A 14,948-nucleotide genomic window follows, 5' to 3' on the forward strand; every position below is an offset into this window, starting at 1 on the left:
TTTAACATGTGATGAGTGATATGACATGCAAGGTTATATAGTTGGTTAGTTGACCAAACTATTGCAGCCAAATTTCAAGCGGTTTCTGGTTTTCAAACGTTAGTTCTTATCTTTCCGTCACCTATGGTTAAAGTGATGTTGGTGAAAATGTCATTTAGTGAAAGCAAAAAACTCCTTCGCCTGAGTTTGGCAGTTGATAAATAGTGCTAAATGCCCAAGAGGGCATTTGCATCAATGGGGGGGGACTAGATTGTTACGTGGGTTACCAAATTTACACCTTAATATGTATCAGACCAAAAATTTGTGTGAAAATATTGCAAACACAAAGATTAAAAGTTTCATACATTTATTTAAAAATAATTTAAAAATAATAATGACACATTATTACAAAACAATTTCAATTTTATGCACATTCGTCTTTGCTGTTGGCCAGCTCAAATAAAAACTCAAATTTTTTATAAAAAATGCCAGTGGGCATAAATACACAAGTCTACATGTACATCATATTTATTCAACATAAGGAACAAACTGTCAACGCGGCGTTTCGGTGCCTCGAATACTCTCGTAGAGGTCTCCACATATAGGTTTGTGAATAGCATTTTGTAGTACAAGTAGTACTACTCTAGAACTACTTCACATACTACAAAACGCAGTTTATGAATAGGCCCCTAAATTGTTAAAAAAGATACCATAAAAATGGGTGCCTTACTTTTAATTAGCAAAATAAACAATTGATGGACACAATGCTGGACAATGCAAACATTCAACCCCAGTCACAAGGATCTGGGTTTAATCCATCATTCTTTTTCTCACCACACTACCCCAGTTTGGAAACAGCCATATGCAAATCAGTCTTGACCCTGTTCCTTGTGGGAACAGTCCGGCCCGAACTGCCAAGCCAGGTTTTCCATGGACCGGAAACAAGCCCGGCAATATTTAAATTACGTTAGCCTAATTTGCATAATTTTGTGTTTTGCCTGTATAAGGAAATCTCCGTAACTATGCATTATGCTGTGATTCACTGCAAATGTATAGTGCTGGAGAGCAGGAACAACTCAAATGCAAGCAGTGTTTTTTCGCTGCAATTGTTTTTTCACGTTGTATTTTTAATATGAAATGCATCCTTGTGTCAAAAAATCATACAAGACACATGTTTTGCTAAAGTATACTGGTAAATGACAGATTTGCATTTTGTGAAATTATGCCTAATCTTCATGAAACTCCATGAAATTATTCAAAAGCAAATCACATGAATGTCGTACACCCATACTGTTATCCTTGCACATTTTGCTGCAAAGGAGCATGTATATTGCTGTTCCTCATGTAATAGTGTATAATACTGCAAACATGATAAATGGATCCTACTTTGCACAAATTGACCCTCAAATTAAAATAAAATACTTTGAATAGGCTTTTTTGTATCAAAAAGCGTCTTTCACAAAAGGGCATATCGTATATGCCACTCATTCTCCCTAGGCAAAGTATAGTGTACGAACTGCATTTCTGTGTCTGCATTCTAGCAGGTTGTGGGTTGTCAGAAAGTGAGTATTGCAATGACATTTTTTTTTCTTTTAACTAGACAGCTTAGCTGTTTTCTTTTCTTCTCTTTTTTTCCCCTCTCCTTTCTCCAACATGATCTTGCATACTCCCTTTCTCCTGACAGCTCTATCTTACCGCTCTCACCCACTTTCCCCGTCTTTATGTAACATTATTATCACCCTCCTCTCCTGCGCATACTTTCAGTGAATCACCTCTTTCACCCTTTTATTCGATATTTTCATATTCTCCACCCACTCATGCAACCCCTCTCTCCTTCCTTCCTTCTCTTTCCTTTCCTTCATCACTCTTGTTTGTTTTTGCTGCTATAATGCTTCCTATTTCTCTCCCTTCAGCAGGTGTTGCACTTCTTGCGCACTCCTGTGTAAAGTGCACCTTTCCTTCAGTCGCACAACTGTCTGTGCCACGCGAGACCAGTCAGACCAGTGACCATGTCGAGGGATGAAGAATGTAAACATGAGGCCTTCACATAAGAGCCTTAGACTTAATATATCCACGTAGGATGAAACCAGACGCTACTCACACGCCCTTCAATTCACACCTCTCATATGATTACTTTATGAGATTACTTTATGATATGGTCACATTATACTCATTTACAATTGATAGAGCGCGCGAGGTCACCCAGCCAATGATTACGCCGTTTCCGGCTTCAGGGCCCATATACTTTCAATTCACACTATTCATTGACCAGGCGACTTCACGGGCTGCTACCAATTGTGTGTGTGTTCCCTATTGTTATGACTCAGTGTACCCGACTTACCATCCACCGACACGGGTACCTATGACATTAATGAATCAGGGGCCTAGCTGTAAAAGGAAAGGCAGCAATATGCAATTTCAAATGACATTCAATATTGTTTAAATGACCACGGACAACTGGAAGTTTTAAAATGTTTATCTAAAGTTCGTTATCATCAAGCATGAGGTACACTAGAATGAGGCAATCAATAACCAAAATAATGTAAATTATATAGCTATAGAGAAATAACGACAGGGTAACCATTCAAATGCAATATGAAATGCAATTGGGAAAATACTATATAATCTCAGAAATGTTTAAGCATGGACAGACTATGCATGGGTTACTATAGGAGGGCCTATAAAGAGTAACACGCTAAACTTAAAGTAAAGGGACCTTTGAACAGTCTAGGTAAGGAGGTTCTAGACCATATCAGAAAATGACAAACTGCAATGCAAAATATAATTTCTACAAGGTAGGATGACATGAGAACATATCAAGAAAATTATGCAAATGACTTTACGTTTCAATAGTTTGTGGCAAAAGCATGGAAAAATTCAACATGTGCAAAGGTGTGTCTTTATTTAAGCAAAAGACAGAAATATAGAAAGGTGCAAGTTTAAAGAACTTAGAGCCGTATTTACCTAGACTGGTGTGGAAACCAAACCCTGGCCACGGGTCAGTTTAAGGACAGGAAACCCTCAAGGAAGGATACCCCTCAAAGACAGCAGTTGCAGAATGGACACCCCGGACAGGACAGGATACCCTCAGATTAGGAAATCAGGACAGGACCCTCAGGACAGGACAGCAAACCCTCAGGACAGGACCGCTCAGGACAGGACCGCACCCGCAGTTTGGAAGCAACGCCTGCGCTCCACCCTCTCTGCAGCTATCGATCAAGACCCCGATTGGGTCAACGAACTCCCAGCAAAGTGCTTCGCCAGCACTTTAAGGTTCAGTAGAACCTCAGTCTATGGTCAATTTCGGACAGAGTGCTCCGCAGCTCTCTGTATCTTCAGTCACCTATTGAGTACGATGGGTCAGTGACAGGTCAGCTAAACCAGACAAGTCGGACAATTCCCTAGGTAAACCCAGGGTAGATATACTCTTTTGGGACGGTGTACCACCCCCCAATGTTGCAAAGTGTCAGAATCCCTCAATTTGGATTGGTCCTAAAGTAGGATTTGGGTAACACACCAATCAGAATACACGATTTGTATGCCTACTTTACATATTTGGGTACCGCCTAGTAAGATTGGGGTTCTCATGAGAACTGTGCAGAAATACGAGTGAAAATTTACATTGTAACACATGAGGAGCAACATTCGCCGTTCTCGTAGCGCAGAGGTGGCTTTCCCAGGCGCATCTTGACTGTGGCTGCCAGCTGGCTGAGTTCCACTGTCCAAAGCGGCCACCTTTCAGTATTCTCTGGTCATGCGCAGAAGAGACCGTCAATATGGCTCCCAATCAGTTTGGACCCCCATTCCCCGCGGTACATGAAAAGTAAGCGAGAACAAATTAATACACAGAAAATAACGTTATGAAATCACATTCACAGGGTTGTATTTTCAACTTATCATTGTAACATATACTTATGCAGTCTAAATGTTAGCTACATGGAAACAGGCACAAGAGCAGTGGCACGAGCAGTACCACATGATGGGCACAGCTATGTATTACGCATGCGCATAAATTTCCCTCCACTTCTGCAGACGCATCAGGACACGTGAGTGTGGCTGACGCATGCGCAGTAACTAAAATACAAGCGGCGGCCATTTTTAAGTACACGGATTAAATGCATTAGAAATACACGTAAGCAAGCTTCATAAACTTTACTCAAACTTAATATAAATGTTAGTAAGACGTACATTTATTACCTTGTTACACATAAACGAGGTTCTTGAATACAGCAAGGTCGCAAAATATGCGAAGCTTTGCTTCATCAATCCCCTCTTTGATGATATTTACTATCATCACAAATAAATGGAACCAGATGCCAACTTTCTTTCACACTTTATACAATTCTATCTCTTCCAGCAATCGTTCCAATTTCTCTCTTTCAGTTTTGGTAGGGTGAGAAGTCTTCACCTTTTTGTATATCTGATCATTCACTTCTTCCAATTCAATCTCATCCACACTTCGTTTCACCCCTCTGGCATTCACTTCATGCTTTCCGGTGCGCTTGCGGCATTTGCAGCAAACAAATATGAAAAATAGGATGAGACCTATAATCCCAATTGGCATCAATACTTTGAGCAATAAGCCTCTACCTATACTAGCGAACCAATGACCTACATTTGAGAGACCATCTACCAGTCTCTTCCAGGCACTATCAACCTCGAGTGGTCTGAGTTCCTTTGCCAAATTAGTAATATTTTTCACATATCTTTTGATCTGTACACTTTTATCCGGAATATAAGTGCAACAATGTTGCGCCTTCAACATCCGGCAGACTCCGCCCTCTTTTGCTAATAAGGTGTCAAGAGCAAGTCGATTCTGCAAAACCATTGATCTGATCGCAACCATTTCGGTATTGACCAGCAGAAATCCATGAGCTGTCTCAGTAGACAATACATCCACTATAGTAGACAATTTGCAAATTCTGTGAGTGTTCAGAACCACTCCCACTCCAGGTATCAGTGCACTGAAAATACTACCCATAATTTCACCTATACTTTCTATTTTACTACGCACTAAGCCATTAGTATTTTCACTGCTTCCAGCGCCTCCATTCACATGGTATATTTTCGGGAAGACAATGCCAAAATAGCAACTTCCATACCAGTGATCCGGCAATTTGAAATAAGCCTTGTCCCCACAAATATAATAAATTCCAGGAAACACAGGCTCTGACCCATTTTTGAAACCCCAACCTCCAATTACCTTGTAATTATGTTCGCATTCACTGGAACCAATGAAAACATTATTATAATAGCTAGTCTTCTCGCGGTGAAGACATAGCTTGCCTTTCTTTTCAAAATCCAGCAACAGAGCAGGACCCGCCCCACCAGTTGAGGTGCCTTCCATGTTCTCTGCCCACTTTGGCTTTTTCTGACTTTCGTCATTAGCCTTCTTTTGTATTTTAATTCTCCTTTTCTCTGCCATGTTTAGGAACATCTTTTCCTGCTCATGCAAAGAACAAGTCAAGTTATCTCTGTGTGCGTCCGCTATGTCAATGTTACCTATAGTCAGGAAATAATCTCCCATGTATCGTATTGCGTCACTTTTGGTATGTACAGGATTCAAGTTCCCACGTATAGGAAGTTCAGAAAAGATCACGTCATTGTTAGAGTAATAGTACTGTAACGGTCCTCTTTTGTAAAATAAGCTGGCTAAAATGCTACAGGAAATTCCGTATGTCAGTGGCAAGTGATGGTATGTCACGCCTTCAGCCACAGAAGTAGGTAGCTTCATGCAGACATAGCAATCTTCAATTTCCATAGTCTCTACATAGTGTATTAACAAGTTTGCGAAAACATTTAAGCGTGTCCTGTTTTTGATTCTATGATAATGTAGTTCCTCATCTGATGCTTCTAAGTCTTGTTTTGTTTGTCTCAGTGCTCTCTCATGTCTAGCTACACTCTGTGTTGTCAGCTCTTCACTGTCAGTATTTACAATTTCAGTAGGGACAATGTTAGTATCTTTACTCACAGCAAAGGGTATAAAGATTGTTAGTCCTATCCAGAGTAATATCAGGACAACTACACTACAGACACATACCTTGCAGCAAGTTTTGCAACAGCTGCGACTAGGTCTACCACTCACGGTTGAATCAGACATTATGGCTCAGAAGAAGTTTCTCGACCCCTCTTTGTAACTTTACACGAGTATCTTACTTTGTGCAAATTCACGGTGGCTCTTCTTCCTCCTCGTCAGAGTACTCAGGGACGGGCTCTCCGTCGCTTACGTCAGTGATGTCGAGATCTTCAAGCTCTTCTAACACAAGTGTCCATTCAGGTGACTTGTACTTTTTGTTTTGTCTCTTTATTCGATCACTCCTTCTTTTGGAAGAGTCTTCTGGTTGTTCTGCTATACGAGCACTTCTCCTTTCTTCTGCACGTTTTTCTTCTACTGTTTTTATTTTCAATCTCAATTTCTTTATGTATTTAGGCTCAAGATGCTTTCTTTTCTTAAGTCTCTTGGTTGGTACTTGGACTTCGTTTCCTTCTCTTGCCCTCTTATTCTCATTGGCTTGTGGCAATTCTGCTTCAGTTTCTTCTTCTTCTATCTGACTAATTCCAGGGCTAGTATCTGTTTCTTCTGCCTGGGTACTAATCTGGCCTTGTTCAGGTATACTGTGTGTTTGCTCTTCAAGTGTCTCTGATTCTATTTCCTGAACACTTTCTCCTAATCCTATCTGATCCTGTTCAAGCTCTTCGATCTCTTGATTTTCTTCTGCTTGAACTATTACACTATGTCTAGTCTGTCCCTTCCCGATATCAGGTGTCAGTGGTGGAGTATCAATCACTTGTTCTGTATTCCTCTCTTGTTCAAGATCCTTCACTTGTTCAGTATCGGGCACTTGTTCAGTCTTATTCACTTGTTCTGTATCAATCACGTGCTCTGTCCCTGTCTGACCTTCTCCTTCCTCAGTTTTGATGTGAATCTCAAGATTCTGAGGCTCTTCGCCTATGCCTTGCTTTTCCTGACTAGTCCACTCTCTACCTTCCCAAAGTCTTTCATTTGTTCGAATAGGGTCTTCAGTGAGGTCAATCAATGGAATCCACTCTTCTGGCCATATGCTTGGCAGCTCGTCTTCAGCTACTTCTGGCTCAGCTCCTTGGACTCCTTCAGCAGGCTGGGCTCCTGGTAGTTCGTTGTCAACTATTCTTGGGCCAACGTCTGCTGATTCTGTAGCTTGACTGGTACTGGGCTGTACGTTGTCAGCTACTTCTGGTCTGGCTCCTGCAGAGTCCTCTGCTGGACGCCCTTCTGCTTCAGGCACTTCGTCTGGTGGTACCTTCTGGGTGTGGCTGGCGTGTATCCAACGCGGAACCCCGGCACACTTGACTGCTGTGGTAGTAACCAGAATCACCTGACGTTTTTCTCCCCACCTTGGCTCCAGGCAGGTTTTCCGAGTATGCTTCTTTATCTTCACCCAGTCCCCCGGGACCAGTTTGTGGAGAGGAGTCGTTGGATTGAGGATGGCGTCTTCTCCGATCTGGCGAGAGATAGAACGCACTTGGTCACCCAATCTCTTGCAGTATTCAAGTACCAAATCATCAGTAATACTCAACAGTTTGCTTCCAGGCACCCATGCTTGTCTCATCACTCTTCCCATAATTATTTCATGGGGACTTAGGCCTGTTTTGCGATCAGGGATACTTCTGAGTCCCATCAGGACCAAGGGCAGGGCCTTTACCCAGGTCAATTTAGTTGCATCACACAGTTTGGCTAGTCTGTTTTTGATAGTTCCATTTATTTGTTCCACTACTCCAGAAGCCTCTGGACGGTAGGCACAGTGAAGCTTTTGGGAAATTCCAAAGGCCTTACAGAGTTCGTCGATCACTGCATTCTGAAAATGTGAGCCTTGATCTGATTCAATAGTGACTGGAACCCCGAACCTAGGTATCAGTTCTTTTAATAAACACTTAGCTACTGTTTTTGCATCATTTTGGGGAGTAGGGAAAGCTTCCACCCACTTGGAAAATAAACAGACCATGACAAGGACATATCGTTTCCCTTCACAACGGGGCATGGTGATGAAATCGACCTGTATCCTTACGAAGGGACCCCCGGACCTCCCAATTTTTCCCAGTTCCACTACAGTCTTCTTCCCTGGGTTCATCTTTTGACATGACAGGCACCTCTGGCAGAGGGATTCCGCTACTTTCCTGAACTTTTTACTGTACCAAGTCTGTTGGAACACTAGAATCATGGCGTCCCTACCAATGTGTGATCCTTCATGTATCAACCTCGCCATTGTGCTAAGTAAGTGTCTAGGCAATACAGGCATACCAGTCGGACCTAAGATGACACCATCCACACGTCTTGGTCTACACCCATCGTCCTTCCACTTCTCTCTTTCTTGCCAAGGTGCCGCCTGCTGCCACTCTTTCACCTCATCCCATGTAGGCACTTCCTCAAACACCTGAAGTTGGCAGCTGGTTCCTGGCCCCCCTCGTTTTGGATTCACGATATACCGATCTCTTGCGCACCATTGGGCCACTCGATCAGCATAATTATTCCCTAGTGATACCTTGTCCATGCTCTTCTTATGAGCAGCACATTTTACCACTGCCAGTTCCTTTGGTAACTGGATTGCCTCTAAAAGGTCCTGAATAACTTTTCCATTTCGAATAGGAGTACCCGATGAAGTCAGGAACTCCCTCTGCAGCCACAACTGGCCAAAGTCATGCACAACCCCATAACAGTACTGACTGTCAGTATACACTGTTATGCGTATGTTCTTCCCAATTTGGCAAGCTTTTATCATAGCAATCAATTCGGCTACTTGTGCAGACTTGATGTGATATAGATAACCTGCTTCCTCAATTTTCTCGAAGGACACTACTGCATAGGCAGCACTCAGGCCTCCTTGTTCATGCCTTAGACATGAACCATCTACAAATAATTCTTTGTCATGCTCAGGCAAGGGCGTTTCTTTTATGTCTGGGCGTGGCTTGGTGTTGAATTCAGTTAAGTCTATGCAATCGTGTTCATCATCCACCCCCCCTTCCATATCCTTTGGGTCGGGGAGTAAAGTGGCTGGGTTCAGAATACTGCACCTAACAATGTTTACATTGGCAGCACCCACAAGAATCCTCTCATATTTAGTCAGCCGACTAGGGGTGAGATATTGTGTTTTTGTTCTGGTCAACAAAATTACCACTCCATGCGGAACATACACAGTTACCGGATGTCCCATGACAATTGACTCACTCTGTTCTAAACTGGCACAGGTAGCAGCTACTGCTTTCAGACAACCTGGTAATCCAGCAGCCACTGGATCTAAGGTGGCAGATAAATATGCCACAGGCCTTCTCGTTGTGCCATGTTCTTGAGTTAGGACTGACAATGCGCAATTATCGCGAGTGTCACAGAATAGGGCAAACTCCTTGGAATAGTCTGGCATTCCCAGTGCAGGAGCAGTACACAGACAATCTCGTAGTTTGGTGAAGGCTGTTAAGCTTTCATCATCCCATTCTACAATCTCCGGTGTTCCTCTCTTAGTCATTTTTATCAAGGGCCTGGCTAGGACTGCAAATCCCAGAATCCACTGCCTGCAGTATCCTATCACACCCAGGAACATTCTAATTTTTTTCTGAGTACGGGGCAACTGCATCTTTTGAATTATTCTCACTCTTTCCGATGTCACTTTTCTGACACCTTTTTCTATCTGGTGCCCCAGATATTTCACCGATTTTGCACAAAACTGTAACTTGTCAGGGGACACTTTATGTCCCTTTTCACACAGATGATTCAGTAGGGCAATGGTGTCAATCACACAATCCTTATGACTTTTAGACGCCACCAAGAGGTCGTCTATGTATTGCACTAAGACTGAGTTCCCAGGCAAGACCAAAGTTTCCAAACATTTTTTCAAGATCTGATTAAAGATAGAGGGGCTCTCTGTATACCCTTGAGGGACCCGGTTCCAGCAATACACGTGACCTTCGAAGGCAAATGAGAAAAGAAATTTGCTATCTGGATGCAAAGGAATGGAAAAGAATGCATGACACAAGTCTATCACTGTGAACCACTCTGCATCCCAGGGAATCTGATACAGAATCACTGCTGGGTTCGGGACAATAGGGCAACAGGGAACTACTATTTTGTTAACTTTTCGCAAATCCTGCACTACTCTGTACTTGCCACTAGGTTTCTTAATGCCCATAATCGGAGAGTTACATGGGCTACTCATCACCTCCTGTATGATGTTTCCTTCTAACAATTTCTTGATTTCCACAGCAACACCAGCTTTCACTTCTGCATTCATCCTGTAGGGTTTAGTATTGGGGTATACCGCATTGTCCTTTATTGCTATCTGTATGGGGTCCACATTTTTCATCAACCCTACATCTTTCCCAGTAAAGTCCCACACCTCCGGCTTCACTGCTTCCTGGAGTTCTTTGGGTAAACCCTGCATGGTCATTCGTTTAATTTCCGAGTCAGGGCGGACTAACATTAATTTATAAATGCCGTCTTCATCTGGGGTCTGAATTTCAACACCCTTTGGTGTGCAAAAGATGGTACAGTTCATTTTGCACAGCAAATCACGTCCCAGTAAGTTTACTGGACTGGTGTCGCAAACTACAAATCTATGCATTTCCTTAAAGTTTCCAATTGATATTTCCATGGGCTTGGTAACAGGAGTACTAATCAATTGATTAGATACACCCACTACTTGGATGGCTTCTCCCGAGAGGGGTAGGTTTGGAACGTCCACTGTTCTCACAGTAGAACGGGTAGCGCCAGTGTCCAACAGAAAGGTGACATCGTTTCCGTCAACCTTTCCTTCAATGTATGGTCCGGACTGGTCTACCGGCAAGGAGGCGCCAAGTACGCACTCCTCGTCCTCCCCTCTCAGGCCCCGTCAGTACTGGTCATCACAAAGGAAGGTATCATTTAAAAGATACTGCGAAGTTGCTGCATTTCTGTTCTCATTGCTTTCCCAGACTTCTATCTCATCTCCCTCTGCCTGTTTTCCCCTGTATACTTGCTTTGGTGCTCGGGGCACCTGAACTGTTTTTACCTGTGGTTGAGTCTTTCTCGGTCTCTCTTTCTGCGTCTGTGGAGTTAAATCAGGAGTTTTGGAGTTATCTTCGGGCAAGTAAGGACACTCGTTACGCCAATGTCCAATTTCGCCGCACTGATGGCAGGGAAATTTCTTCATAGCCTCCTCCCTGCTCATTTTGGGCCGGGGCTTGCCTCCTCCCCCTCCCCCAGGGCCTTCATTCTTAGCATTTTTGACCATGTTACTCAACTGCTTTTCCTGCTGCTCTGCGAGCTTCACCTGAGCCCACATCACTTTTTCCTTTAGAGCCTTTTTCTTTTCTGCCATCTCGTCCTCGCAGTACTTGGCGTACCGCAGGACCTCATCTACCTTCTTGGAGTGCCAACAGATTTTGTTATCTTTTATCCATTGACAAATCTCAGGTCTTAAACCATTTACAAACCTGTAAATGAAGTGCGTCATGTCCTTCATCTCGATGTTATCTATACCACTGTATGTTTTGAACACCTGTAACAGCCTTTCATAATAGGAGTGCACTGTCTCTTCTCTTTCCTGCGTTGTTCTATCTATCCTGGTCCAATCAGTTTCCTTTGCTGGGACCTTTAGTTTCAGATGCTGAATTACCTGCTCATATTTTCTCATCACTTCTTTCGATGGTTCCCCAGTTTTTTCATCTCTCGGGTATTCCTCGCTAGGCCAGGCTATAGCTATTTTACACTCGGTCCATAGATCGACTGGGACCACAATGTCGAAAAACCCATCCAGGTCTTTCCACAGGCATTTCTGTACCTTTACAAACCTTTCCACTTGCCGGTACCATTCAACTGGCTTCTCCCGCAATTTTGGGAAATCGTTAGTAAAGGACACAATATCCTGTCTGGACCACGGAACGTGCACATACCTCCCACCGGGTACTTCGCGCATGGGGCATAAAGTTTCGGGTTTGTCTACTTCTCTCAGAGGGAACTCAGGGGTAGCTTGTCTGGAACGGGCCTCCTCTTTCTTATGTGCCCACCTTGTTTTCCATTTTTCCACGTCTCCCCATTTTTGCAAGACTGCAAGCAATTCTTTAATCTGCAATTTTCTTCCTGACACATTCAAACTTTCTAAATCTTTGTCGGAAAACTCAGCTCGGTATGGTTTCTGCAAGGGCTTCGATCTTGATATATCTATCCCCATACTAGCTGCAGTGTCGGTCAGTTTTTCATGGAGCACCCTAGTACTCCGGGTAAGACTTTTACACATAAACAGCAACTCTTCTTCAGAATAGGTATTCAATCTGTCTAACCCCACATTTCCTGCCATTAATTCCTCTATTTCTACTCTCAGTTTGTAGAGGTCTAAAGGCTTCGTTTGCGGAGCCTGTTTTTCTAATTCACGACTCCAATTTTCAATTTCTTCCGGTGTTACCAAAGAGACACTCCTAGTCCCTGTTGCTGATTCTAATTTAATTTCTTTCGTATCAAAAGGATTATGCCTCTTCTGCACTCCCTTTCCGGTCTGTTTGTTTGGTAGATCCAAGAACACAACATCAGACCCACACTCACTGGACTGATCGTCTATTAGTAAGGGCTCTTGCTTCGGCGGGGCCATTATCGGGTTCATAACTGGAGGGTTCAGACCTCCTTGATTATTCCCGTACAACCACTGGTCCGATTGTTACCGGAATAGTCAAAGCTTCAGGACTGGTATTTAACTGGGAAATTTTCTGAATTATTTCTGACCTCTGTTTAGCTATGGCCTCTTGCTCCCTTTCATCTAACACTCTTCCTAATGTTCGGTCAGGTATCATCTGTGGGGTCAGTTGAGGCGTAAAACTCGGGGCAGTAGGATGCGTCTCACTTGGTCCCCCACCATAATTTGGTTTCGGGAACAAAGTTCCTGTGCCAAATGACCTACGCTCTTCCCCATATGGAGGCTGCAAAAAGGGTACTCCTGAACCTACTGGCTTTTCTTCGTTCTCATAAAGGGGTCTGGGGTAAAATGTTCTTTCACGGGAATATTTTTCCTCTGAGCTTTCGGGCATTCTAGGATATATATTGCGTACCTCCGGGGGCTCGGGTTTCTCAGAATAGGGTAATACCTGGCCCCCTCCCCCCCTACATAGGGATCTGTCCTCCTCCTTAATAGATGGACGTTGGACAATTTCTCCTGTACTGGAAGGTCGGGCTCCCTCATTATAAGGGGGCGGACTTCTCGTAAAGATGTCATCCAACAATTCATTGTCTGACTCTCCAAGGGCTCCCCAATGCTTACACTTTTCTGTCCTTTTTTCTCCCCCCGACGGGGTACATGCTGGCATCATAGGAAACAGACCCTCAACAATCATGCTCTGCCTCCACTGTTTCATCCTCTTATCCCTGGTCTCTTGTTTCAGCCTGGGGTACCATTTGGTCAGACCTTTCTCCATTCGGGGTTTTTCTCTTTCAAAAGCCTCAATCTCCCATTCCTCTAATGCCTCATACTGCGTTAGTCTCGGTCTGGGATGCAATTCATTCATGCGGGTTCTCAAATTGAATAAAATTCTACCATTAAAAGTACCGTCTAACGGAAAAGCCAATACTCCGTCATCTTTTGTGTACTTCACCCAATTCTCCAACCACACACAGGTGTTGTACCCTCGGTCAAACATCATGAATGAGGCAGGAGTATTCGGTGGCGGGACAACAACGCCTTCCCTAGATTTAATCGGTTTGTCCGTTTTGAAATAATTCTTTACCCTACTTACAAGGGACATCTTTCTCTTTCCTCCGTACATAATATCGTATCTATTGGCTTTCCACTGATCCCTTTCGAACCCTTGGTTTCTCGGATCGGGTCTAGTCTCTGGACAATACGAGTGCCACATACGATTTCTACGCTTAACTTTGTTTACAAAGTTACCTCCAATCAGAACGCGTCTTGCAATTCCGTGCGACCAATGAGGTGCACGCGTTCAAAATAGTTTCGGCCAATGGGTGCGCGGCCCCTTCGTGAGACAGTCCTCACTCCTCGGCGCTTCACCCCTCCTTTACAATTCCAGCCCCGCTACCCGCCCGCTGTTTCTACCAATCCCAGCGCGGCACGAAGTGACGTCAGAGACGCTTCGCGACTGACTCCCTCCCTTCACAAGGTAACGGAAACTTTCTTTCCTTTAAAGTGCTCAGTGCTTGGTTATTTTACAACAAATACACATTCGCCACAGTGCTCAAGTGTCTAGACAGTATAGCTTTGTTTCGCTGCAAGTAAACTACTTCCATTTACTTTTCACGCGCTGCGGGCAGATCTCTTCCGCCTACCCTTCACTCTAGCATCAGTGAACCTGTTATTCCCCTAAACTCATCCACTTCTTTCCGGGATATGTTCCGAGTCTAAGGTTTCTCAGCGGACCCCTTTGCTTTCACCCAAGCTTCGAGGAACCTGCTACTTTTCCGATGTGACCCTTACTAGGTTACGCCACTATGGGAATTTTGCCAATGAACCTCGTTACTGACATTTATTCACACATGTATTCAGAAAACCCTAGTTAGTGCTTCCCGGTTATCCTAACCTGCACCTAACTTTCTTTTAAGCCTGTGACCTCAGGACAATGGATTCTATTCACCACTTGCCCTTTCAATTCCCCGGGGAGTTCGGACAACAAGAAACTAAACGGTTGACAAACGCATGGATTAATACATATAACAATATAAGAACAAGAATAATAACAATACAGCAATTCATGAATTGTTTTTACAAGATATTATTCGTGCGTATTCACAAGAGATTGATCAGGTCTCTTAGAACAGCCGCTCTTTTTAGCAGCTTCCGACTCAACTAGTCTAACTAATCCTGCCTAACCTTTAGCTAGTCCCTAACCATACCTCTGCTTACCAGAAAACTGATAGAGCGCGCGAGGTCACCCAGCCAATGATTACGCCGTTTCGGCTTCAGGGCCCATATACTTTCAATTCACACTATTCATTGACCAGGCGACTTCACGGGCTGCTACCA

The sequence above is a fragment of the Lissotriton helveticus genome, chromosome 1_1 (assembly GCF_964261635.1).
Source record: "Lissotriton helveticus chromosome 1_1, aLisHel1.1, whole genome shotgun sequence".
NCBI classification, from domain to species: Eukaryota; Metazoa; Chordata; class Amphibia; order Caudata; family Salamandridae; genus Lissotriton; species Lissotriton helveticus.